Below are 25752 nucleotides of genomic sequence, written 5' to 3' on the forward strand. Positions count from 1 at the left end.
GCCACCACACCCAGCCTTGTATTTCTTGATGTATTGCATCTCTACTTCCACAAGAATGCAAGTTTCATGATGACAGAACTTCACTTATCAGTTCTATTGTGTTCATCAATGTGTTACAAGTACCTAGAAAATAATGCTTGGCATGTATTAGATACTCAACTAATGTTTGATGAATAAATGGGTGAATACATAGTAATTTGAGTTAAGAAAGTGGGATATAATTGCTTTTGCAATTTTTATTACTGAAGCTAAAAGCAAAGTATATGTCTGACCCTGCCACGGTAGGAAGATCCCACACACAGGGCCAGGACATTAGCATAGCTAAAGCCAGTGTGAACAAGGGCAAAAGAGGTAAGGAACAGAAATGCCATGATTTTAAATTTATGGGTTCTTTTCAGTTGTACTCAAAGGTTCCACAAATCAAAACAAAGTCATCAGAATATGCTGAAAACATCAGTTGTAAAACAAGTTGCTTTTCTTTTGGCAGTGCAAGGATGGAAATAAAAAGCAGGAGAAAAAAGGCAAAATTTCTTAATTACATAAAAATTATACCTTTCTCTCTTGGGAGAGCATGACTGTAGATTGTGTTTTATTGTACAGTTGTGGCATTCATGACAAAATATTTCTAGGAAAATCCACTGAAGCAGAACATAATTATATGGTTCTGTAGAAATGTATTTAATTAAATGAGAAAATCATAAATGGGTTATAAAATTTTATAACCTGAAAAAGGTCAAAGAGATCATCCAGTCCAGACCCCTTACTTTATGGCTGAAAATCCTGAGCCAAGAGAGATTAGGTGACTTGTCCGAGGAACACAGCTAATGGTGAACTATAACTTATAACCAAATCTTTCTTCTTTCCATCTAGAGCTCTTTGTTAATACCACATGATGCTGACTGGAACTGAAAGAAGTTAAACTGTATTAAGAAACAAATAGTTTAAATAGAATTCTTCCTGTACTCAAATTTCTCTTTTCATGTTTCTCATTTGACAATACAAAAGAAAAAATAAACATACATTAACACATTTAAATGATTCTTAAGCTGTACTGCCCTCATAGCATCATAAAATTATAGAACTCTTGACTCAAAGGAATCTTAAGAGGTAAGCAGAACTTGCAACCCAATTAATACTTCTATCTTATCTTTTCCTTGGAATACTTCTATCTTATCTTTTCCTTGGATAGCTCCATGATATTGTATGTTCAATTAATGGGCCAATTACATTATTTGGAAAGTCTTCAAGTTGCGCTTAACCTATTTTTCTAAGAGTGTTGGTGGGGGTGGCAAAAGTACTTCTACCTAGCAATTTTAGTTCTCTTTTAAACAATGAAGATATTATTCCTTTCTGATTATGCTCTTCACATATTTAAAGAAAAATCCTTTTAATTGTGTGTACTTCAGGCTGTACATCTCAAGGCCTTTGCTTTACATGATAGTTTCCACAGTTACCTATATTATTGTAGTCATAGGTCTTTGAATCCACTAAAAATCTATGATCAGTACCTGCTTGTTTCCTCTCACAAGCATAACTCACTTTCATTCACTCATGTGCTTGCTATAAATTATGAGAGGGAATTATATGTCAGGCACTGTGCTAAGTGCTGAGAGAACCCCTCACCCACATGTACACTCATGGGAGAATATTCATTGAAGAAATTCCTAAAAAAACATGAATTGAAACTCCTTTGTAAATGGGGTTGATTATTGTTTCCTGTACCAATAGTGCATTTAAAGAGGTTGTTACAGTATTTTTATTTCACCAAGGATAGAATTTATATCTCATCTCTGTATCTTCAAGAAAGCAGCACAGTGTCTTAGAAGCAGCCCTCGATACAAATTTGTTATACTGAAATAGACTTATCCAGGCTTATCACTCACACAGATAAAGACACACTCAATCGAGCATTTTGTAGTAAGGACCAACTCTTTCATTATGTTATTATCCCCATAGATCGGCCCTGACATTGCAATAAATGAGAGAGAGAGAGACTATTACCGAATAGCTCCATGTTGTAAATAATGATTATTCAAAGAACATCCACTACCGAAGAGAATGTCTGAAATGAGGAAAGAAATCAGGAATAATTTATAATTTCAAAGTTAAATATCATTGAATTTTTAATGTACAATGTTCTGTCACTAGTGCTAAAGAGGATGTGTTGATCAATAATGTCTTCTGAGGTCTTAGCTCGTACCCAAGAAAATGGCCAAATGTGACTCCCTTGTCAGAACATGAACCTATTAAGAAACAGGTGATAGAAAACAAATCTAAACATTAAAGTATTATTAACAAAATAATGATCTGGAATATTGCATTTCTAAATCTCACTGAGATCTTAAAGCTTTAATTTCTTTGGGATTATTGTCAAATAGCTTCAGCTATATGTATATGATACTAATAATTATTTAATGCCTGTTCTGCACAATTCAAGTGCATTTAAATTCAGAAATCCTTTCTGAAGTGAAGCTAAGCTGAGATCTAATAGTCCTTTAAAAACTGTTCATAGAAGATTATCACCAAATGTCAGTCATTTCTTTCCATATCTCTGTTATTCTGAGTATACCTATAGTCTCTCTCAGAAATGGCTCAGCTCTCTGCATCTTACTGGCCTTCTTGTCACCTCTTCATTCTAATTTTTTTTTCTGTCTCCTTTATCCACTCTTCCATGAGGTAGCATGGATACACACCCCTTCCCAATCCCAATCAGATTCTAAACCCTTGAAAAGGCTGTGTGTTTCTCCTTGAACTCTCAATATCATTGGCTGTGGTTAAGGCCAGGTTTTCAATCACCTTATCAGTCTCAACATCCAAAAGCTAAGTCGAATTCAACTGGGGAAATCTGTAATGACTAGTTTGAGGATCACTGATCTCTTCCTTCAATGTACAGAAAGAGACTGAGGTTTATCTCCGATCCAGTTTTACCCCTTGAACAAAGAGGACACAGGGTTCTAAGCAACAGGTTCTAACAAGGTTCTAACACCACGAACATACAGCTCAGCCCAGAAAACCCAGGCACGGCAGGTGCTGGCAAAGCCATCTGCGGGGAATGCTGCTTGCTTTCTGATGAAGGGCAGCAAGGAGAGGAGGGTACAGAAGGCAAGAAGACTCCTGCCCTCAAGAGCATTAAAACTAACGTTTCTTGTTTATTTTGTAACTTCTGGAATTTACAATTTTCTGAAAAGGCAAGGGATCACCTTTCATTTTATATTCCTTGCTCTGGGGCCTAGAATACTCAAAAAAAAAGGTTTTTTGTTTGTCTGTTTGTTTTCTGAGTTGAACTCTTAATGATTTCATAGGGAGAAAGTTGTCTTTTCTGTTCTGACAAAAAATGTAGCTGGTTTTTCAAATACCTTTCCATAAAAATAGTTGGTAGACTGGTACCTGCACTAACTGTCAACCAAAAAGTGTGATAGGGAAGCTAAAGCAACTTTTTGTCAAACACTTTTCCACTTGCTTTTTGTTTTGTTAAATAGGGGTAACATTTAAAATTTCCAGCTATGTTAAATATAAAAAACTAGGAAACAAAGTAACACTGCTCAGAAACCAAGAGACTGATGTTTAAAGTGACAGACTGAAAGACTAACGGGTTTAGAGTATGATCATTTTTATCTTCCTTTTCAATTAAGCTAATCTTTACAGGAATCTACCATTTAAAATGTACCGTCTAGTATCAGGGACCATGGAAGATTTGATAGTTGCAGAAAAACACTAACTGTTGACTAATTATCTTTGGAGCTTTTCAAGAAGGCTGCCTTCCATCTCATGCCAGCTGTTGACTGGTCTTTCCTGTTGGATGAGCTCAGTAAAGTTCGTGATGGAAGGAAAAATTTCAGGTCCTCCAGCCTCCAGGAAAAATGGCTCTTCAGGAGCATTAAAACTGATATGAGGGCCCGGGCGCGGTGGCTCACACCTGTAATCCCAGCACTTTGGGAGGCCGAGGCAGGTGGATCACGAGGTCAGGAGATCGAGACCATGGTGAAACCCCGTCTCTACTAAAAATACAAAAACTTAGCCGGGCGTGGTGGCGGGTGCCTGTAGTTTCCAGCTACTCGGGAGGCTGAGGCAGGAGAATGGCGTGAATCTGGGAGGCGGAGCTTGCAGTGAGTCAAGATAGCGCCACTGCACTCCAGCCTGGGCGACAGAGCCAGACTCCATCTAAAACAAAACAAAACAAAACACAACAAAACAAACAACCAACTGATATGAATGTACCTAAAAATCAGAATGTTAGGTTTTGTCTGTCCAGCTAATGAATATATAATGCAAGGCTTTGTATCTAAAGGAGAAATAATGGTTGGGTTTGGCTCTATATTCGACACATTGATTTAATGGCCATCTTTTCCAAGTTAGACATGTTATGAGTTCCCTCTTCTAAGTCTTCTTTACTCACAGCAGAGCTAAATATCTAATGCAAAGACATTTGATGCTCATAGAGTCACACATTCTAGAAGCTGAGAAAGGGCATGGAAAGTTTCTTTATAGGAAGGCTCTAGGTGGATATAGCCAAATGTTATTGGTCTCTCAAATCTACGTTGTGCCAAATATCTATATGAAAAATATTTTCAGAAAATATGAATCATTTAATTAAAATACATTGTTTCTGAAGATAGATATGTTCTTTAATTTAAAAACAGAAAAAAAACCTATCCTCCCTCAAAAAGAAATAGTGAAACTAGGTAACGCATTACACGATAGCAAAGGCCAACAGTCTATGTAGATCCTGAGAAGTCATTACAAAGAACATAAATAATAGCGGCAGGGGCCTTTTGGTACTAATCCCACAACTGGAATGTTCTTTCAATACCCACCCAAGTTGCTTTGTTAACTCCCATGCATACTGCAGACCCAGGTTCTAGCACCACTTGCTCAGGGAAGCTGTCCCCAATCTCTCTGACTCCGTCACATCCAGAGTTTCAGGCTCTCATTGTGGATACCCGCTCATGACCCCTGTCAGAGAGTACTTTCCATTTATCTGTGCCTTTGGATTTACATTGGTCTTCCCTAGGCTATAAGCTCCATGAAGGCAGAAATAATTTGTTCTGTCCACCACTGTTTTCCCTAAACTTCACAGTATTTGGCATATAGTAGGTGCTCAATATATATTTATTGGGTAAATAGATGAGTAATTAAAAAGAAAGTTACAAGAATGGTCTAAGTGTAATATCTTGGATTTATTAATTTGCATCCTACGTCAGAAAAAAAAGTAGAGGAAAGAATATAAAGCTCATCAGCTAACTTGGAACAAGATCAAAAGCAGTGCCATCTTCATTGACAAACGGTACAGTATTTTGAAATCGCTTGGAGTTGATATTATTAGTAAGAAAGCTGGCTTGGAGCCAGATGAGGTCTTCCTGAGAAAACCATCTCAAAGATATCCAGAGCCTTGCCAAATATATTTTTTAAAATGGTTTAAAACCTAGAAGACAAGATATGGAAGTCTAGCAATGTATCAACTTGCATGGTGACATCTAAAGCTGATTTCAGAACTGATTTTGCTCAGCAAATTCATCAGGAGGATTAACAAGGCACATTGCGGGTGCTTGAAAAGAACAAAACTGGCTCAAAAGTTGTTAAATTGGGAGGTTTAAATATATTAATCACAAATGCTGAAAAAAAGCATAGAAAGGTCACAGGAATTCAATTAAAACTTTAGGACGAGTAGAAAAAAGTATGGAAGAAAGAAGAAAAAACTTACTTGTAAAAGTCCAACACTTCAAAGAAGAGAGATCTTTGGAAGTTCTGAAGAAGGACTTAGGAATGAAGTGGATGATGTTTTGGGTAGTGGAAAACAGGCTTAGGGCCAAGGGAAAGGACAGGGTTTATGAAACAACTGTGGGGATGTTTGTTTTTACTTGCTCTTGTAATGTTTGATCTTCTTTTCCAATGACCCATCTTAAAAACTTAACACAGACTAATGTTTTAGGAACCTAAAACATTAGGTAACACAGACATAAATTAAAATAATTTCTACAAAAATAAATAAATAAATAAATAAATATCCACTCAACAGAGAAATGGAAATTGGTGGAAATATAAGTTGGTTCATTTCTATTCAATATCCTTGGATACAAACACAGCCAGACTTGGGATTCTTGTGAGAAAGACGTGGGATGTAGGGGAATGGGGGTGGAGAAAGTTCTAGGATCTTAATGTATCCTTGGTCTTTCTGTTTCTAGAGGCTGAATAGATTATCAATGGAGATAGCTACTGGAGTACAAAGTTTCCAAAGGACAGATGCAGTGTCTTCGAAAGCTTTATATTCCTAGCACTTACCACAATGCCTGGAACTTGATTCATTCTTTCTATAAGTAATAGAATAGCTTTATCTGCAAGGTATTGAGCTCATTAATGTGAATAAAGTGATGAGTAAGACAGACATAATCCCTCTCTTCATGAACCATGCCTTATGGTGGAAAGACAGTAAACAATGACACACAACCATTTAATCACAATTGTGACAAGCAAGATGAAGTAGAAGTTTAGGACACTCTGATAGCATACATTAGGACCTCAGCTACTGGGGGTTTAGGAAGTGATGCTTGCATGGAATTATGAAGTATAGTATAAGTAGTAATAGTTAACTAGGTAAAATTGGAGGCCAGGGCCAGGAGAACATTCCAGACAGAGTGAAGGGTCTGCAATGTAATGGCTTTTTTTTTTGTTTTACCCCTCTTAAAATGTTTCATTTTGCTATCCATTACTTATAAATGTTTTGTTTCTGTTTATTTTGAATAAGGTTGGACACTGTCATTTTCTATCTGTAGAGACATAAGGATGGGGTAGCCTGAGCCAGTCCAGATGATTTGAGACAAGGAGGGCAACACGTGACATGCTCTTGATGGAACTGGCAAAGAGTCACAAGACTCATTCACCAAAAGTTGTTTTGTACGGTATGTGTGAAAATCTACCCATGCTTTCTGTAGACTCATGTAAAGCTTCACAGCTTCACCTTGCATCTGGCTGTTAAATGGGGAAAACTGCCTTCCAGAACATGCAAACTGACTCTGACCTATACTGGGTCATCCTCCACATAATGCCTCAACATTAATTCAGTGTAAAACATAAATTCCATGTTAAAATCTGGCTCAATAGCCCATGTTTGTACCAAGTTCACAAAATTCTCAAGACAGGCACTGAAGGCGATTGGAATCTCAGTGGGCCGGTCATCACCAGTCATGGGCTGCTCAACAATCTCCTGAGACTGAACACACACAGCAACATATGGGTCAACCATGTCTTTACTCCCCTGCATTTATCCAAATGTGTGCCAGCCTGCCATGAGGGCCCCTCACTCAAAATCTACCTAGAATTCTTCCTTAGGAACTGACTTTTGAGCTATACAGAGCGATTGTCTTTGCTCAGAGGATAGTCTCCTTTGATCTGTTTTTTAATTTTCTCTTTTTCTTCTTCCCTTCCTTGAGTATGCCCTTCCTCTTTCCTTTTCTCCCTTCCTCCTCTCTAACCTTCTTCCCTCCCTAACCTTTTTCAACACATTTTACCTAACTACTCAGTGCCAAGCCCTGGGGATAGAAGATAAATAAAAAGCTGTAGTAGAATATTTGACCACTCGGGTGACTGAGGCAGGAGAACCATTTGAGACCAGGTGTTTAAGGATGCGGTGAACTATGATGGTACCCATGAATAGCCACTGCACTCCAGCCTGGGTGACAGAGCCAGACCTCATCTCTAAAAAATACAAAGAAAGAAAAAAAAGAGCATATGTCAGTAACAGATCTATCAACCAGGGAACCAAAAAATGTATTATCCCCTTTCTTTGCTCCTCAGCTCTTTATACTGATTCAAACCCAAGGGGCTTGCATAAGCCAGGCCAGCACTGGAAAAGATGCACACCAACTAGCTTTTTAACTCCTGCAGGTGGTTTGCCAAGAGACATGCCAGAGACAAACGGGGTATAAAACCAAGCATGGGACTGCCCTGGGATGAAGATATGACAACAGAAATAACCAGGTACCTTCATTTTCACAATCTAAATTTAAAGATGCAATAGATTCTGATACATTTTTTTGATAAATTCCTTGCTATATCAATTCTTGCAACTTGCTATTCAAAAGCTAAGAACCAAATAGGTTTGTATAAGAGATACTTGAATAAACTTCTATATATTCAATATTTTCATCTGTACTTTTCTAAACTGACATTTTTCTGATGAGAAAGTCCACAGCTCTTTTCCAATCTTCAGTGGGATTTGTAAACCCCCCCCCAAATATTTAACCACTACACCAACAATGCATTAGCTGTTATGATTATAGAAAGAAAAGCAGAAAACATATGTTGTAAAGAAAGTAGTTACCAGAATTAAACTAGAAAAAAAATGGCAAGAACATGAATGAGTCAGCATGAGGGTTTAACAGGCTAAGGGCATCAGCTTCAAAGAGAAAATGAAATGATTTGGGTTGCCCTGGTAACACCAAGATAAAATGCGGAAATGAAAATGCGAGGTTTAACACTAAGAAAACCTTCTTCAGCACTAGGGTCCCTCACATCATGGAATAAGCTTTACCATGGCAACATGCAAAAAACATGCAAAGGGATTAAATACAGAAAATATCCAAAGGAGTGAAAGCATGGTATTAATAATAAGAACTAAGCTGATCTAATAACTATTCTGGACCTTTCCTTTTTTTGACTCACAGAATTAAATAAGGCGAATGGGAAAGGGTTTGCAGGGATCAAATGAGATTTCCTTCAGTTATATATAATGTTAAATAATTAAAAAAGTTAAACATTATAGATTATTTCCACCCACTCACTTTTCTGCAAATGACATAGAATCTCCACTCATTCTAAAGATCTGGTTTTATTGCAGGAAAAGGCAAAAGAAAAAAGAAACAAACATAAGAAATAGAAACATCCTCCTAGGTTACATTTTCCATGTCCAATCTCTACTTTTTTGGAGGAGATCTGTCATTGGTTATTAAGGCAATAAATGACTCCTCTCAAGGGCAGACAATCATATTAATATAGTACTAGAATATAAAAATGATACTTTAGAATCATAGTGGTTGGGAGCATAGCACTGAAGTCAGGGTGCCTGGGTCTGTATCCTGACTCTGTCACTTGTAAGCTGGGTGACCACAAGCAACTTACTTAATCCTTCTGTTTTCTCATCTTGAAAATGGGGAAAAGAATAGTATCTTGCTTCACAGGATTGCTGGGGAAGCACGTAAGAGTGGCAAACACTAACAGTGGTACTAGGCAGGAATTAGCACTCAATAGATGACAGCTACTAATATTAGCAATAGAGATGACAATCATATTTGATAATTATAAAGAGTTTATGATTTTTAAACATTTTATTTTGGTAAGAGCATAACGTAAGATCTACCTGCTTAAAATTTTAAGCATACCATATAGTTTGGGTAACTACAGGTACAATGTTGTACAGCAGATCTTTAAAGCTTACTCATGTTGCAAACAAACTTGATGCCCATTGATTAGTATTAATAGCTCCCCATTTCCCCATCTCCCCAGCCCCTGGCAACCACCAGTATTCTCTTTGATTTCATTAATTTGACTATTTTAGATACTTCATATATGGAATCATATATCTTTCTGTGACTGGCTTATTTCACTTATCAGAATGTCCTCATTCATCCATGTTGTCACATATTGCAGAATTTCCTGTTTTTTAAAGGCTGAGTAGTATTCCATCATGGGTATATACTACATTTTCTTTTTCTATTCATCTGTCAATGGACATTTTGGTTATTTTTACATCTTGGTTATTGTGAATAATGAAGTTTACTCTTAAGAATAAGAATTTATCAGTGTTTGGAGACTTCTGTCCTAACTTGAGGTACCATACTAAAATAGAATTCTTTCTAAAAACAGAAGAAATAAACTTTAAAAAATTGTGTTGGTTAAATAGGAAAGAAAAGGTATATAATTGACATATAATGTTATCATGCTTACTAACTGCCAGGCATTAAAAATGTTATCTGTTGAACCTCCACATTAAACCCTTGAAGTAGGTATTATCTTTGCTGTACAGAAGAGGAAACATACAAAGAGAGATTAAATAATTTCTCCAAGATTGGAAAGCCTGTGAAGGGCATAGCAAAAATTCCAACTCAGGGCTTTCAGATTCCAATGTCCAAGCTCATTTCACTTAAAGAGGGAAATTATTTTAGTTTCTAACAATCTCCTTTACGGGAAATTTAGACTTGATATCCATTGGCAAAAGCACCTATTTGGAAATTCACCTCTTTCAGGATTGCATTCAGGGAAATCATATTTGTGACTTGAACACTGTAGCCTAAAATCTGACACTGAGAGAAATCCAGTCTGAGAAATGATCTTTTTAGAAGTTATAAAGGATTCTGCTTCTGTCCATGAAGAAGTCACTAGGGTGAAACTTACCCTTCTATAATAAATAGCTAAAAAAATAAAATTTTACCAGAGCCACTGAAGCTCTTTTGTGTTATGCTCTTGGTTATACCTGTTTTTCATTTGATGCTAAGTCCTTGGGTGGAGAATGCAGTCCCCAGATATTGCACTGTTCCAATCTCCTTTAGGGGGATCTGTATGTGATTTTCAGGAACTTGGTGCAGCAAAACAGTGAGAACCTTCTATACTGAGAATTTGAATACTGGGAAATATATACCAAATGAAAACAGAAGGACAGTGACCACTTCCTTCCTTTTCCTTGTTCAAATTAATATAATCAAGATACTTAAGTATTTAACCATCTTTTACCCCATGAAATTTATCAGCATCTTCCCTTCCCTGATGTTTCAGCTAAGTGTTTTGCTTTATTGTAGATACGCCAACAACGAACATTCGTTTTTCTATGACTGGTTCAAATGCTGTTTGTTAAAATTATTATTATGACTTTGCACTTCTGTCTTCTCCATCCAGGGCCCACAATATTTCCAGAAGCAGGAAATGGAAAATACTTTAGGTAAACTTTATGTAAAATATTCTCATGGGTACCTAAAGTCTCTTTCTTTTTTTTTTTTTTTTTTTTTTTTTGAGACGGAGTCTCGCTCTGTCGCCCAGGCTGGAGTGCAGTGGCCGGATCTCAGCTCACTGCAAGCTCCGCCTCCCTGGTTCACGCCATTCTCCTGCCTCAGCCTCCCGAGTAGCTGGGACTACAGGCGCCCGCCACCTCTCCCGGCTAGTTTTTTGTATTTTTTAGTAGAGACGGAGTTTCACCGGGTTAGCCAGGATGGTCTCGATCTCCTGACCTCATGATCCGCCCGTCTCGGCCTCCCAAAGTGCTGGGATTACAGGCTTGAGCCACCGCGCCCGGCCCCTAAAGTCTCTTTCTAATCCATGGGTTGACAGCTTGAGTTTTGCCAACTAACTCACTCTTGATGTTAAAAGATATCAAAACATAGCAAACCACTTTAAAGTTTTAGCTCTTTTAAGGGAATGTGGCTTAGGATGTGATTTCTCAGCAACCTGAGTTCCAAGGCTCAAATGCCCTCAGCTTAGATTTTCCTCATCCCATCAAACACTGCCCAGCAAGTAGCTCTATTACTGCTCTCCTTTGTATTTTACCTAAATTTCTTCCTCCCACTGCCCCAGGTTTACTCCTTTTTTAGTTTTTCCTAATATAAGTAACTCATGCTGTGGCTGATGGATTGGGTGTGAGGTTTGAGACAGAAGAATCAATATGAGTCCAATATTTTTAAGTTGAGAAGCTGAAATCATGGAGTTGCCATTTTATAAAGAGAGTGAGAAGCTGCAGAAAGTAGGTTTAGGGAGTGGGGAATAAGGAGTTTGGATAGAGACATCTGAAATTTGAGATGTCTACTAGACTTCCAAGTGGAGGGGCTCCACAAACAGCTGGATATACTGGACTAAAGATAGGAAAGATCTGGGATAGAGAGAGAAGTTCGGGAGTCATTAGGGTTATAAAAAGTGGTAGGATGAAACCACCTAGGGAGCATATAGAGAGGGGAAAACTATCTAAGGACTTCCTGTAGCAAGGAGCATTCTGCCACCAGATATTGGCATGAATATTGTTTTCTCACTTCCCTCAGGTCTCTACACATATATCATTATTGGAGACACCTTTTCTGGCTACCCTATTGAAAATATTAATACCAACTCACCAAAAGCAAGAGCATGCCATCCCAGCACTCCCTTTTTCATTCCCTAAGTTGCTTTCCTCAATAGCATTATCTTTATCAGATATACTATACAGGTATTACTCATTTAGTTGTGCTTCTGTCTCTCTGCTGCATCATAAGGTAAGCTCCTAAGAAATGGGGACTTTATTTTGTTCACTCATGTCTCCCAGAGCCTAGAACAGTATCTGGCACATAAAAAGTACTCAGTAAGTAATTGCTGAACCAATGAAATGAGAAATGAGCATCTACTTAATCTGAAATTCTCCCAGTTATTAAAATGAATAACAGAAATGTTTATGTGACTACCAGAAATTAGAGTAAGGTGCACTTGGTTTTGAGGAAGAGAACACCAGATTTCTTTTGTACCACTCTGCATTTTCTCATGATACTTGCACTCTGTTTAGGGGCAAAGAGGAAGCAAAGAAGTCATAAGAGGCCACCTGAGAGATCTGCATGGAGCTGGAAAAAGACAATTCTATCTTATTTAGAGTTGGGAGAAGGAATTAAGGACAGGAGTGGGACAAGAGGTGCCCTGGGCCTCATTTGTTTTGAATCATGGGCTCCTTTATATTATTAACAGTATCATGTTTTTTCCTCTACTCACATTGCCAGCCTCTGTCAACTTCCAGGGACCTACCATGGAATAAGGCGAAGACTGTAAGAAGGGAATGTACATGTTTATTAAGCAACAGCAGTGCAATAGCGATCATTGATCGTTTCGGTCAAAATGCAGTCATATGTTGTTTAACAATGGGGATATGTTCTGAGAAATGCATCATTAGGCAATTTTGTCGTGTGGACGTCATAGAGTGTACTTATACAGTCCGAGACGGTGTAGCCTACTATACACTTAGGCTACAGGGTTTGGCGTCTTGCTCCTAGGCTATAAATCTGTACAGCATTTTCCTGTACTGAATCCTGTAGGTAACTGCAACACAATAGTATTTGTGTATCTCAACATAGGAAAGGTACAATAAAAAAAGCATAAAAGATTAAAAATAGTACACCTGTATAGGGCACTTGCCACGAATGGAGTTTGCAGGACTGGAAGGTGCTCTGGATGGGTCAGCAAGTGAGTGGTGAGTGAATGTGAGGGCCTAGGATGTTACTTTGCACTGCCGCAGACTTCATAATAATAAACACTGTACACCTAGGTTACACTAAATTTATAAAAAATATTTTTCTTTCTTCAATAATAAACTGTAGGTTATTGCAACTTTTTTACTTTTTAAACTTTAAACATTCTTTTTAACTTTCTGTCACTTTCATAATAACATTTGGCTTAAAACACAAACATATTTTATAACTGAACAAAAATATATTTTATTCCTTATTCAGTAAGCTTTTTGTTATTAAATTATTATATTTTGCTTTTTAAACTTTTTAACTAAAAACGAAGACACATGTATATTAACATGTACATTAACCTAGGCCTAAACATATGCAAATCAAAACACATAATAAATCACATAAACAGAACCAACGACAAAAATCACATGATTATCGCAATAGAGGCAGAAAAGGCCTTCAACAAAACTCAACACCCCTTCATGCTAAAAACTCTCAATAAACTAGGTATTGATGGGATTATCTCAAAATAAGAGCTATTTATGACAAACCCACAGCGAATATCATTACTAATGGGAAAAGCTGAAAGCATGCCCTTTGAAAACAGGCACAAGACAAGATGCCCTCTCTCACCACTCCTATTCAACGTAGTATTGGAAGTTCTGGCCAGGGCAATAAGGCAAGATAAAGAAATAAAGGATATTCAAATAGGAAGAGAGGAACTCAAACTGTCTCTGTTTGCAGATGACATGATTGTATATTTAGAAAACCCCACTGTCATCTCCCTAAGCTGATAAGCAACTTCAGCAAAGTCTCAGGATACAAAATCAATGTGTAAAAATCACAAGCATTTCTATACATCAATAATAGACAAACAGTCAAATCATGAGTGAACTCCCATTCACAATTACTACAAAGAGAATAAAATACCTGGGAACACAACTTACAAGGGATGTGAAGAACCTCTTCAAGAACTACAAACTACTGCTGAAGGAAATAAGAGAGGACACAAACAAACGTAAAAACATTCCATGCACATGGATAGAAAGAATCAATATCGGGCTGGGCGCGGTGGCTCAAGCCTGTAATCCCAGCACTTTGGGAGGCCGAGACGGGCGGATCACAAGGTCAGGAGATCGAGACCATCCTGGCTAACACGGTGAAACCCCGTCTCTACTAAAAAATACAAAAAAACCTAGCCGGGCGAGGTGGCGGGCGTCTGTAGTCCCAGCTACTCGGGAGGCTGAAGCAGGAGAATGGCGTGAACCCGGGAGGCGGAGCTTGCAGTGAGCTGAGATCCGGCCACTGCACTCCAGTCTGGGCGACAAAGCGAGACTCTGTCTCAACAAAAAAAAAAAAAAGAAAGAATCAATATCGTGAAAATGGCCACACTGCCCAAAGTAATTTATAGATGCAATGCTATCACCGTCAAGCTACCACTGACTTTCTTCACATAATTAGAAAAAAACTACTTTACATTTCATATGGAACCAAAAAAGAGCTCACATAGCCAAGACAAGCCTAGGCCAAAAGAACACAGCTGGAGGCATCATACTACCTGACTTCAAACTATACTGCAAGGCTGCAGTAATCAAAACAGCATGGTACTGGTACCAAAACACATGTATAGACCAATGGAACAGAACAGAGGCCTCAGAAATACCACCACACCTCTACAACCATCTGATCTTTGACAAACCTGACAAAAACAACCCATGGGGAAAGGGTTCCCTCTTTAGTAAATGGTGTTGGGAAAACTGGCTAGCCATATGCAGAAAACTGAAACTGCACCCCTTCCTTACAGCTTATATAAAAATTAACTCAAGATGGATTAAAGACTTAAATGTAAGACCTAAAACCATAAAAACCCTAGAAGAAAATCTACGCAATACCATTCAGGACATAAGCATGGGCAAAGACTTCATGACTAAAACACCAAAAGCAATGGCAACAAAAGCCAAAATTGACAAATGGGATCTAATTAAACTAAAGAGCTTCTGCACAGAAAAAACAAACAAGCAAACAAAAACTGTCATCAGGGTGAATAGGCAACCTACAGAATGGGAGAAAATTTTTGCAATCTATTCATCTGACAAAGGGCTAATATCCAGAATCTACAAAGAATTTAAACAAGTTTACAGGAAAAAAATCAACACCATCAAAAAGTGGGCGAAGGATATGAACAGACACTTCTCAAAAGAAGACATTTATGCAGCCAACAAACATATGAAAAAAAGCTCATCATCACTGGTCATTAGAGAAATGCAAATCAAAACCACAATGAGATACCATCTCACACCAGTTAGAATGGTGATCATTAAAAAGTCAGGAAACAACAGATGCTGGAGAGGATGTGGAGAAACAGGAACACTTTTACACTGTTGGTGGGAGTGTAAATTAGTTCAACCGTTGTGGAAGACAGTGTGGCAATTCCTCAAGGATCTAGAACCATAAATACCATTTGACCCAGCAATCCCATTACTGGATCTATGACCAAAGGATTATAAATCATTCTACTATAAAGGCACATGTGTACGTAGGTTTATTGCAGCACTGTTCACAATAGCAAAGACTTGGAACCAACCCAAATGCCCATCAATGATAGACTGGATAAAGAAAATGTGGCACATATACACTGTGGAATACTATGCAGCCATAAAAAAGGATGAGTTCATGTCCTTTGCAGGGACATGGATGAAGCTGGAAACCATAATTCTCAGCAAACTAACACAAGAACAGAAAACCAAACACCACATGTTCTCACTCATAAGTGGGAGCTGAACAATGAGAACACACGGACATAGGGAGGGGAACATCATACACTGAGGCTTGTTGGTGGGTGGGGTCTGGGGGAGGGATAGCATTAGAAGAAATACCTAATGTAGATGACAGGTTGATGGGCACAGCAAACCACCATGGCACGTGTATACCTATGTAACAAACCTGCAGGTTCTGCACATGTATCCCAGAACTTAAAGTATAATTTAAAAAGAAAAAAGAAACATAGGGAAATAATATCTACCACATGGTGGGGAAGACAACACAATACTAAATTTGTGGTGTTCAAGAGTCAGACAGTTAACCTTTTTCCATAACTAGCATTATTCAGGTCTCTTACTGGAGTTTAGGGCTCTATTTTACGAGGAATATGGAAACATATTACATATTACATTTAAGGGCAAAAAATTTTACCTACAAAAATATATTCAGATTCCAACGATTTCTGACCCATCTTAACTACTACCCTGATCCAAGCCACCATCATCTCTCAATTAGATTATTGCAATATCTTCCTGACTAGTCTCTCCACTTCTACCAACGACCCCTAGAGTCGTCTCAAGTGAGCAACCAGAATGATCCTGGGTTTCTTCTCCATTCAAAATCCTCTAATAATTCTCCATCTCACGCAGTGAAAAAGCCAAAATCTTTACAAAAGTCCTAAAAGGCCCTCTGCAATCTCACTGCCACCCCACACCAGTCTCATAGTTCTCTCCTGCACACCTGCTTTGCTCCAGCCACACTGGGCCTTCTAGCACAAGCTTGTCCAATCTGTGGCCTGCAGACCGCATGTGGCCCAGGATGGCTTTAAATACGACCCAACAGAAATTTGTAGGCTTTCCTAAAACATTATGCGATTTTGTGATTTCTTTTTCTTTTAGCTCATCAGCTATCGTTAGTGTATTTTATGTGTGGCCCAAGACAATTCTTCTTCTTCCAATGTGTCCCAGGGAGGCCAAAAGATCGGACGCCCTTGTTATAGTGGCTTCTTGGCACCCCAGGTTCACTCCTGCTTTTGCATTTGCAACGCCTCTGTCTGGAATTCCATCTTCCTGGTATCTGCAGGGCTCAATCCTTCATCTTCTTTAGGCCTTGGCGAAACTTGCCCAGATTTCAAACACTTTTCACCATTTCCATCACTACTCCTCTGTTCCAAGCCTTCACCCTCTTATTTGAATAATACTGCAAAGCCGATTTAATATCACACCGTATCTCAGCCATAGCACTCCCTTTCCTCCTGCCCTGCCTTATTTTTCTCCATAGCATTTAACACCTTTGAACATACCATATATATTTTAGCTAATTATGCATCTCCTTTTCTTTCTCCTCCCTCTTGAATGCAAGTCCCAGGAGGGCAGAAATTTTTGCCCAATTTGGAAAATGTTTTGTCCCTAATGCCCAGAAGAGCGTCTGGCCCATATTTATCATTCAGTAGATATCTGTTAATTAAAAGAGTAAAGTGGTAGAAACAGAACCTATAAAGAAACACTATGGAGATACTACTTAGCCCAGAGCCTAGTGGCTAAGCTGGTTCTCTCCTTTCCAATCGGAGGCCTCTGCAGCAAACATGCTCTGCCAGATCATCACTCAATCCAAGAAGCATCTAAGCTTGATCCCCCTCTTTGTATTTATTGGAGCTGGAGGTACTGGAGCAGCACTGTATCTCTCGTGTCTGGCATTGTTCAATCCAGATGTTAGTTGGGACAGAAAGAGTAACCCAGAGCCCCGGAACAAACCGGGTCCCAATGATCAATACAAGTTCTACTCAGTGAATGTGGATTACAGCAAACTGAAGAAAGAAGGTCCAGATTTCTAACAAATGTTTCACATCAAGGTCTTCCAGAAGCCATCCACACAATTTTCCGCTTAACCAGGAAATACTTCTCTCCTCTAAATGCATGGAATCATTTTGATGTAATCTATTGGCGATTATGCTGATTAGTAAATAACTGAAACTTGGAAAACAAAACAAAACAAAAAGAAACACTACGTAAATTGAGACAAGCAAAGGAATACAAAAGGCTACCAGAGGAGTCCAGAGCCTGGACGTCCATGGATAGACTTCAGTGCCAAATACAAAAATGCTTCAACTTTGCACATTACAGGCTTTAAACTGCTGCATGAGAGATTTAGGAAGAAACAACCCATTGTTAAATGACCAAATAAATGGTTGCAGGATGAAATCCGAGGGTTGGTCATGCCAAGGAGATGTGAAAAATAGGACAGTGAATCATGTTTCGATGGTGAGCTTGCTGTCTGGAGGCCGGGTGCTGGATGAGAAAGGTTCTTTTGCTCCACTAGGAGCTTAAGATGAGTGTTTCTCCAGGAGCCAACATTACTTACTGAAACGCAGAAAGCGCACATGTTTTCAAAGGGAAAACATATGGACTAGTATTAAATTAATAACTTCTGATTGCAAAACCTGTTGACGGAATTTGGCTGAGCTAGTCTCCTGAAATTTATTAGGGAACACCTGGGGGGAAATAAAACCTAGGATAGGGAGGAAGAGTGGTTCTCAACCTTGGCTGCACATTGGAATCACCTGGAGAGTTTTACAAACACTGATGCCTGGGTGCAGTTAAATCAGAACCCCTGGGGTGGGGCCCAGGCATGAGGTTTTTGTTTTGTTTTGTTTTGTTTTGAAGGTCCTCAAGTGATTCCAACATGTAGGTGAGGTTGAGACCTATTCTCCCCAAAATATCTGTTTCTTCTGTTTGTGATAAAAAGTACAGCTACGTGCTAAGTGAGGTCTTAGGGGAAAAACCAGAGCTTTATCTGGACTACCAAAGGCAGCGTTTGCTCACTTAAAATGATTTCAGTGCTCCATAAATGTATATTTTAATATCACATCTTCGGTTAATAGTTACCTGGACACCGCCTCTTCCCAGATCAGGACTGTCAGGCTTCCCCACACAGCCCACCCTCTCTCAGGAAGAGCATGCTGTTTGGATAATATTTGAAGGGGTCTCAGACCACAGCTGCAGTGTCCTATTTTGGAAGCCCGTGGCTGAGTATTTTCATAAGCAGTCCAAGATCAACACTTTCCTACTTGCTCTGTTCACCCCTTCACTCCCCTGGGTTATTTATATTCTCAACTATCTCCACTCCCACACTGTAAATTCTGTAAGGGCAGAGACCACGTTGCTCATTTCACATGCCCAGTCCCTGACCTAGTTGTCTGAGCCGTAACAGTTTTGCATGACACAGAGCTAGGTCCACATGTACAGCAATGATTTACCCCTCAAAACAGTTTCTCAATGTAGATGATGCTTTGAACATTAAAACTGTAGTTCTGACGGGGTCCATATTTATAAATGTTTTGTTTTAGAGTAACAGTTCATTACCATTTTATTGACAGTTTTAATACTAACAGTTAATTACTGTTACTGTAAAATGAAGTTCTCTTTCTGTATAAAGGAAAACCCCACCACTATCATAACATGAGCTGAGGTTTACTGTGTACTTAGAAGTGCCAGGCACGTCATACATATTACATTACTTAATGCCCAAATGTCTCTGGGCTCCAGGTACTATCAGCCTACTCTTACTGAAGAAATGGAGGCTTAGGAAGGTCAATATTCTGCCTGGGGTTACAGAGTGGTAAGCAGAGGGGCCTGCGTACAATCTAGGTAATCTGGTTTTAGAACACGTTAATCTAAGTCACTAAACCTAACATTCCATAGACAACAGAACAAAACAATTGAAAACTGAGTTGAATTCCTTCTTGAATGAATTTAGGAATTAGTTAACAGGAAAGGGTATTTTCCTTTACAGAAGTGTTTCATAAAAACTGGGATAGCTGGACTTGGTGACACAGTCTAGCTTACTTGGGAGGCTAAGGTGGGAGGACTGCTTGATCCCCAGAGTTTGAGGCAAGCCTGGGCAACATAGTAAAACTTCATCACAGACACACACAGACACACACACACAAAACAAACTGGAGAAGACACTACCTACAATTTCCTATTAATTCTCATTATAATATCAGAGACACTTCTAAATATATATCATACTTAGAGTGTAATATACACATACTCAGATACGTTGTCTTTTAAATTGGTTTGCTTTTTCATTAGCAGTGGCTCCTAATTCTTTGGCTATAAATCTTTTCGCTCTATAGCCTCTTGGTCAGGCACTTATAACTTTAAAGAATTTAAAGAGTGGAATCTACACTTCGCTCAAGAGCTAAATGAGAGTACAGGTGGTTCATTTCCCTGTCAGAAATGTGCCCATTTTCAGCATATGGTACATACATATTTCCAAGACACATTTTATGGTTTATCACTTAGAATGAAAAATAATGAAATGAATGTTACATTTTATATCAATTGTTTAGTTTTGGAAGGATAATGAGGATTTCCTTAATCCTGTTCATAGGTGATCCTGATATAAAAATAGAAATGGTATTTAGGTATAATCTTTCTTAAAATGAGGACATAGCTGCATATTTTTAAAATGTAGTGATTCTACCACCTTCCCCACTTCCACTACATAAAATGCCTTGGCATCTGGGATGTTGAGATATGAATAATTACTATTTTAAAACTTTACTGAGCCTCAGAATTTTTAAAGCCTTTTTCAGATTATATTCTAAAAATAAATATATTTTCAAACAGTCTTCATTCCAGGTTTCCAAGCAAACACACCCGAATACATTAATTAATATTTCAGGCCCTTAGACTGTTTTCAAATACTATATTTAACAATGCTTATGATGATCACTCAAATAATTCTGATTCAGTTCAAGTATGTCAACAGGAAGAGGTCTGGCAGAAATATAAAAATTCTAAGCAAAGTCATTCTGAGACTCAAACAACTCCAATACCAGAAATGCTAGTTAAACCAAACAGTAGTGTGGCCAAAGAACATCAAGGAAAACTGCTGTTTTCAAGATTTGTGGTTTCCTTATATAAGGAGCCTATTCTGCTCTTGGATGTGGCACAAGGGGGCTTTTCGAAAGCATGGTATATTTCAATTAAAAAAAAATCTTAATCCAGTTGAGTAAATGTAAAGTTACACACAGTCATACACTTCATTCCTGAGATCCTCTGGAAGTAAATCCGCTGCTTAACATTAATGACACATCTCATCGACTATGTTTTTGTTTATAAAATACTCTAATATGTACATGACTCCAGTTCAGGTTTAAAATTTTTTCCCGTCTTTTGAAGAATAGGTCTCCTGAAAAATTTTCAGAAATTCTTAGTAATTTTTCATCATACTAAGCATCTTTTTATTTTATTTTATTTTATTTTATTTTATTTTATTTTTGTTTTGTTTTTGAGACCGAGTCTCACTCTGTCACCCAGGCTGGAGTAAGTGGCGCAATCTGGGCTCACTGCAACCTCTGCCTCCCGGGTTCAAGCGCTCCTGCCTCAGTCTCCCGAGTAGCTGGGACTACAGGTGTGCGCTACCATGCCCAGATAATTTTTGTATTTTTAGTAGAGACGGGGTTTCACCATATTGGCCAGGATGGTCTTGAACCCCTGACCTTGTGATCTGCCCTCCTCGGCCTCCCAAAGTGTTGGGATTACAGGTGTGAGCCACCACACCCAGTCATACTAAGCATCTTCTAAACCACAATGGCAACTACTTACTAAGCTCACTACCACGTTAGGCAAACCATCATAAAGACAGGATATGTTCCTATTTAGGATACCAACAATACAGTAATAGCATTTTAATACAAAATTTAAAGGTAGTTTGTACAAATTCTTTTCCTATGAACTGATTACAGTTGTGTACATTTAGGGTGATATGAAGTCCTTAGTCCAAGGCAATATATGTCAACAGTAAAACAAACAAAAAAGACTCCTGTTATTACCTTAGATGTATATACTACTACCTCATTGAACATCTGCATTTCCAGAACTCTAAGTTTAGTCATAAGCGGCCACATTAATCTAAAAAATAAAAATCAAAGGAAGTCATCTCTACTCACCATTTTGTATAATATAATGAAATAGTTACAATGTATGTTTTATAGCCAGAAAGACCTAGGTTTGAAATCTAGCTCTGTGGCTACTAGCCTAGTGACTTTGGGCAGGTTATTTAACCTCTTTGAATCATGCACACTTGGAAAAGTAGCTGGCAGTCAGTGTGAAAATTGTCAACTACACTATTTAATTAAGAAAATATTTCCTGACTTCTTGCTTTTTAGAACAGTGTTTGTATTATTTAATAAACTTTGAATAAAAAAAAAGAAAATTACCTAGCCTTCTCTCTTGGGAATCTTCTGGATTCTGAAAAATCCAATTTACTGTATGTTCCACTATATCTGCTGTTCATGGAAAGTGCCTGACAGTACCCCCAAATTGTGGTGTCCTCTTGAAAACATTTGCTATTTTTTCCATTGCCTCAAGACAGGCCAATTCCTCCCAATCAATTATTTCTAACTCCATGTGTTACCTATGCTTGTTGCATGGATATATAGAAACAAAACTCTGTGAAATGCCAACCTGCCCCAATTCTTGAATTACATGCCTGGAAACCCAGAGGTCTCAAATGCACACTTCCACTAGATTCCCCACTGACTATGTGACTCTTTGAGCTTACTCAGTACCTAGCATCTCTGGAGCATGACCCAATTTTTAAGAAAGCCTTGATAGCTAAGAGCAATAATGATAAAGTTAATGAACAGGTGCTTAAGAGCAAGGGCCCATCCCCACCCCACACTTGACAGGCAGTTAGACGTGATGATGTGGAGATCGCCAGCTTATGGAAGGGCTGTCCTCTGACCACTGCCATCCAGAAACACAGCTGCCTTTATAGGGTCTACAGGATGGTTAGCAGCTGAGGCTGAGGAAACTAGCTGCAATCTGTGGGATCAACATTTCCCCTCAAGGGAGAGTTCTTGGAAGGTGAGTCATATAATCTTCAGGAAAGGTCACTGAAAGAGCCCTCATGTTGAATCTTTGTTGTGAGCTACTACAATGTCCCTGTGCTCTTTGTACCTCTAGCTGTAAGATGGCAGCATGACAGTGAGAGACACAGCTGCTTGTTTTCCAGTATTCGGCCTCTCCTTCTTATGTAATAATAAAGTACATGTTCCAGCTCCCTTGAAGGCAGGTATGGTGTGGAACTTAGTCCTAGCCAATGGCATATAACCAGAAAAGATATACTTAGCTTGGAGTTGTGTCCTTAAATGAGCCTTCCATATACCTTCCTCCCCACCTCTGAGATGGGATGCAGGCTTAGTACTAATCATCTTCAACAGACAAGTAAGGGATACATGTTAGCAAGGGTAGAATACCAAGACATAAGGAGGCCAAGTCCTCGACAGTAACAGATCCACATGACTATGTTAAGACTGTTATGAGAGAGAAAGAATGTCCTTTCTTCAAGTCACCATTGTGTATGGGGTGTGTGTGTGTGCACGTGCATGCGTGTGTACGTGCACGCGCGTGTGTGTGGAGAAGATGGAGAATCTCTCTGACAGCATTTGAACTCTTCACCTAACTCTTAGTCACACGGGCAGGGCTTTCCCACTGGAGTAGCTGAATGCATATCACATGGAGGAGGGGGAGCATATTTTCCTGGTACACTGACTTTACTCAAATATTTGGATTTAAAAAAATGCTGGCCCGGCCGATGGTGTATGCCTGTAATCCTAGCACTTTGGGAGGTCAAGGTGGGAGGATGGCTTGAGCTCAGGAGTTTGAAACCTATCTGGGCAACATATTAAGACCCTGTCTCTACAAAAAATTAAAATATTAGCCAGGTGTGGTGGTGCGTACCTGTAGTTCCAGCTACTTGGGGGGCTGAGACAGACTGCTTGAGCCCAGGGGCTTGAGGCTGCAGTTAGCTGTGATCATGCCACTGCACTCTAGCCTCTAGCCAGGGTGACAGAGCAAGACCTTCTCTCAAAAAAAAAAAAAAAAAAAAGGAAAAAGAAAATGTTACATTGAAACCAACAAACAAGGATATAGAATCAAGGGCAAAATTCTTGTGCTTTTAAAAAGTTAAAACAGAAGATATTAAACAAAATTTTGATCCTTCAAGCAGAGTGCTTGAAACTCTACTCCCAGATTCCTGAAATACGCACAAAATCTGTTTTATGCTGATAAAGGCACTGATGGAAAGCAAGAGGAGCAACAGTTGTAGAAAGAACCTTAGACTAAAAGTCCAATGTTCTAGAACCAACTCCACTTTTGACTACAATATATTGGGCAAGTCCTACTACCCTGATATCTTTACATTTTTACAACACTGCCACACCTGTATGTGTCCAATCAATACATTCTCTCTTTCTCTCTCTCTCTCTCTCTCACACACACACACACACACACACACACACACACACACACACACACCCCTAACTTTGGGTTGCATGGGGAATAAAGATAACTTAGATGTGCCCTTGAAAGGCAGTGAGATACTAGGAGTTGTAATTCTATCCAGGTTCAGTATCCCTTATCCAAAATGCTTGGAATGAGAAGGGTTTTGAAGTTTTTCAAATTTTGGAATATTAGGATTATTATACTTACTGATTGAGCATCCCTAATCTGAAAATCTAAAACCAAAAATGTTGTAATGAACATTGCCTTTGAACAGCACATTGGCACTCAAAAAGTTTCGGATTGTGAAGCATTTCAGATTTTAGATTTTTGAATTTAGAACGCTCTATCTGTAGCACTGACATACCAGTGGAAGTCATACAACAAAAAGGCTGCTCATGACCTAATAACCCTATTGTGATGCCCTTCAGTGGACAAGTTCTACAATTCACAAAGAACTCACAATCAGCTTTCTATGCCTCACTATTAAATATGATGGGATGGTTTGAATGTTTGCCTCCTAGAAAACTCATGTTGGAATTTAATTGCCATCATAATAGTATTAAGAGGTGAGATCTTTAAGAGTTGTTTAGGTCATGAGGGCTCTGCCCTCATGCTTGGATTAGTGTTACCTTAGGAGTGGATTTGCCCCCTCTGGCTCTTGCTCTCTTTAGCTCTCTCTTTGCCATTCCACCATGTGATGCCTCTGCCATATGAAAATGCTACAAGAAGGCCCTCGCCAGATGCCCGCACCTTGATATTGGAATTCCAGCCTTCAGAACTGTAAGCCCAAAATTTTACGTTCATTATAAATTATCCAGTCTTGGTATTCTGTTACAGCAGCACAAAACAGACTAAGACATTTGAAGATACAGATATAGATCATCAGTCATTTGAAGAATGCCTCCAACTGAAAGACAGATATAAATAAGACAATCAAAGGAACAAATAAAGACATTAAAACCAAAAGGAAAGCAGAGAGCAGGAGTTCACATTTAAAAACTTCCTAACTATAATTAATATTCTCAGAGACCTAGCAGGAGATATTGTATTTATAAAATAAACACACTGGAAAAAAACTTGGAAATTAAAAATAAGATAATGAAAAAATCAATATAAGGTTAGATAATGTTGATGAAATAAATCTTAAAGTAGAAAAAAAAAACAGACAGGGAAAAATAATATACAGACTCCAGATTCAATGTTTGAATAATGGAAATTAAAGAGTGAAAGGAGAAAATGAACACAGAGGTATCAAGAAGAGAGTGCAAGCAAATTTTCCCAAACTGTAGGACATGAGACTTCATATTAAAAAGGCTGACTAGCTGTGCATGGTGGCTCATGCTTGTAATCCCAGCTACTCAAGAGGCTGAGGAAGGAGGATCATTTGGGCCTAGGAGTTCAAATCCAGTCTGGGCAATATAGCAGGACCTTGTCTCAAAAATAATAATAATAAATAAATAAAAGGCTTACTAAAGTGCTAGCACACAATGAGTTAATAAAGACCCATACTCTCATGAACACTG

General features: G+C 38.6%; 1 protein-coding gene, 1 long non-coding RNA gene and 1 pseudogene across 2 annotated transcripts in view; 2 read left to right on the plus strand and 1 right to left on the minus strand.

Moving 5' to 3' along the window:
- LRRC8C (leucine rich repeat containing 8 VRAC subunit C) overlaps nt 1–25752 on the minus strand; it is a 96436-nt gene that overhangs the window by 51067 nt on the left and 19617 nt on the right.
- LOC144332678 (uncharacterized) lies at nt 6769–13050 on the plus strand. Its single transcript, XR_013400645.1, has 3 exons — nt 6769–6896; nt 7882–7974; nt 12509–13050. It is a non-coding gene; the product is annotated as an uncharacterized LOC144332678 (long non-coding RNA).
- On the plus strand, nt 17393–17766 carry LOC144332666 (cytochrome c oxidase subunit NDUFA4 pseudogene; annotated as a pseudogene).

The sequence above is a fragment of the Macaca mulatta genome, chromosome 1, assembly GCF_049350105.2.
Source record: "Macaca mulatta isolate MMU2019108-1 chromosome 1, T2T-MMU8v2.0, whole genome shotgun sequence".
NCBI classification, from domain to species: domain Eukaryota; kingdom Metazoa; phylum Chordata; class Mammalia; order Primates; family Cercopithecidae; genus Macaca; species Macaca mulatta.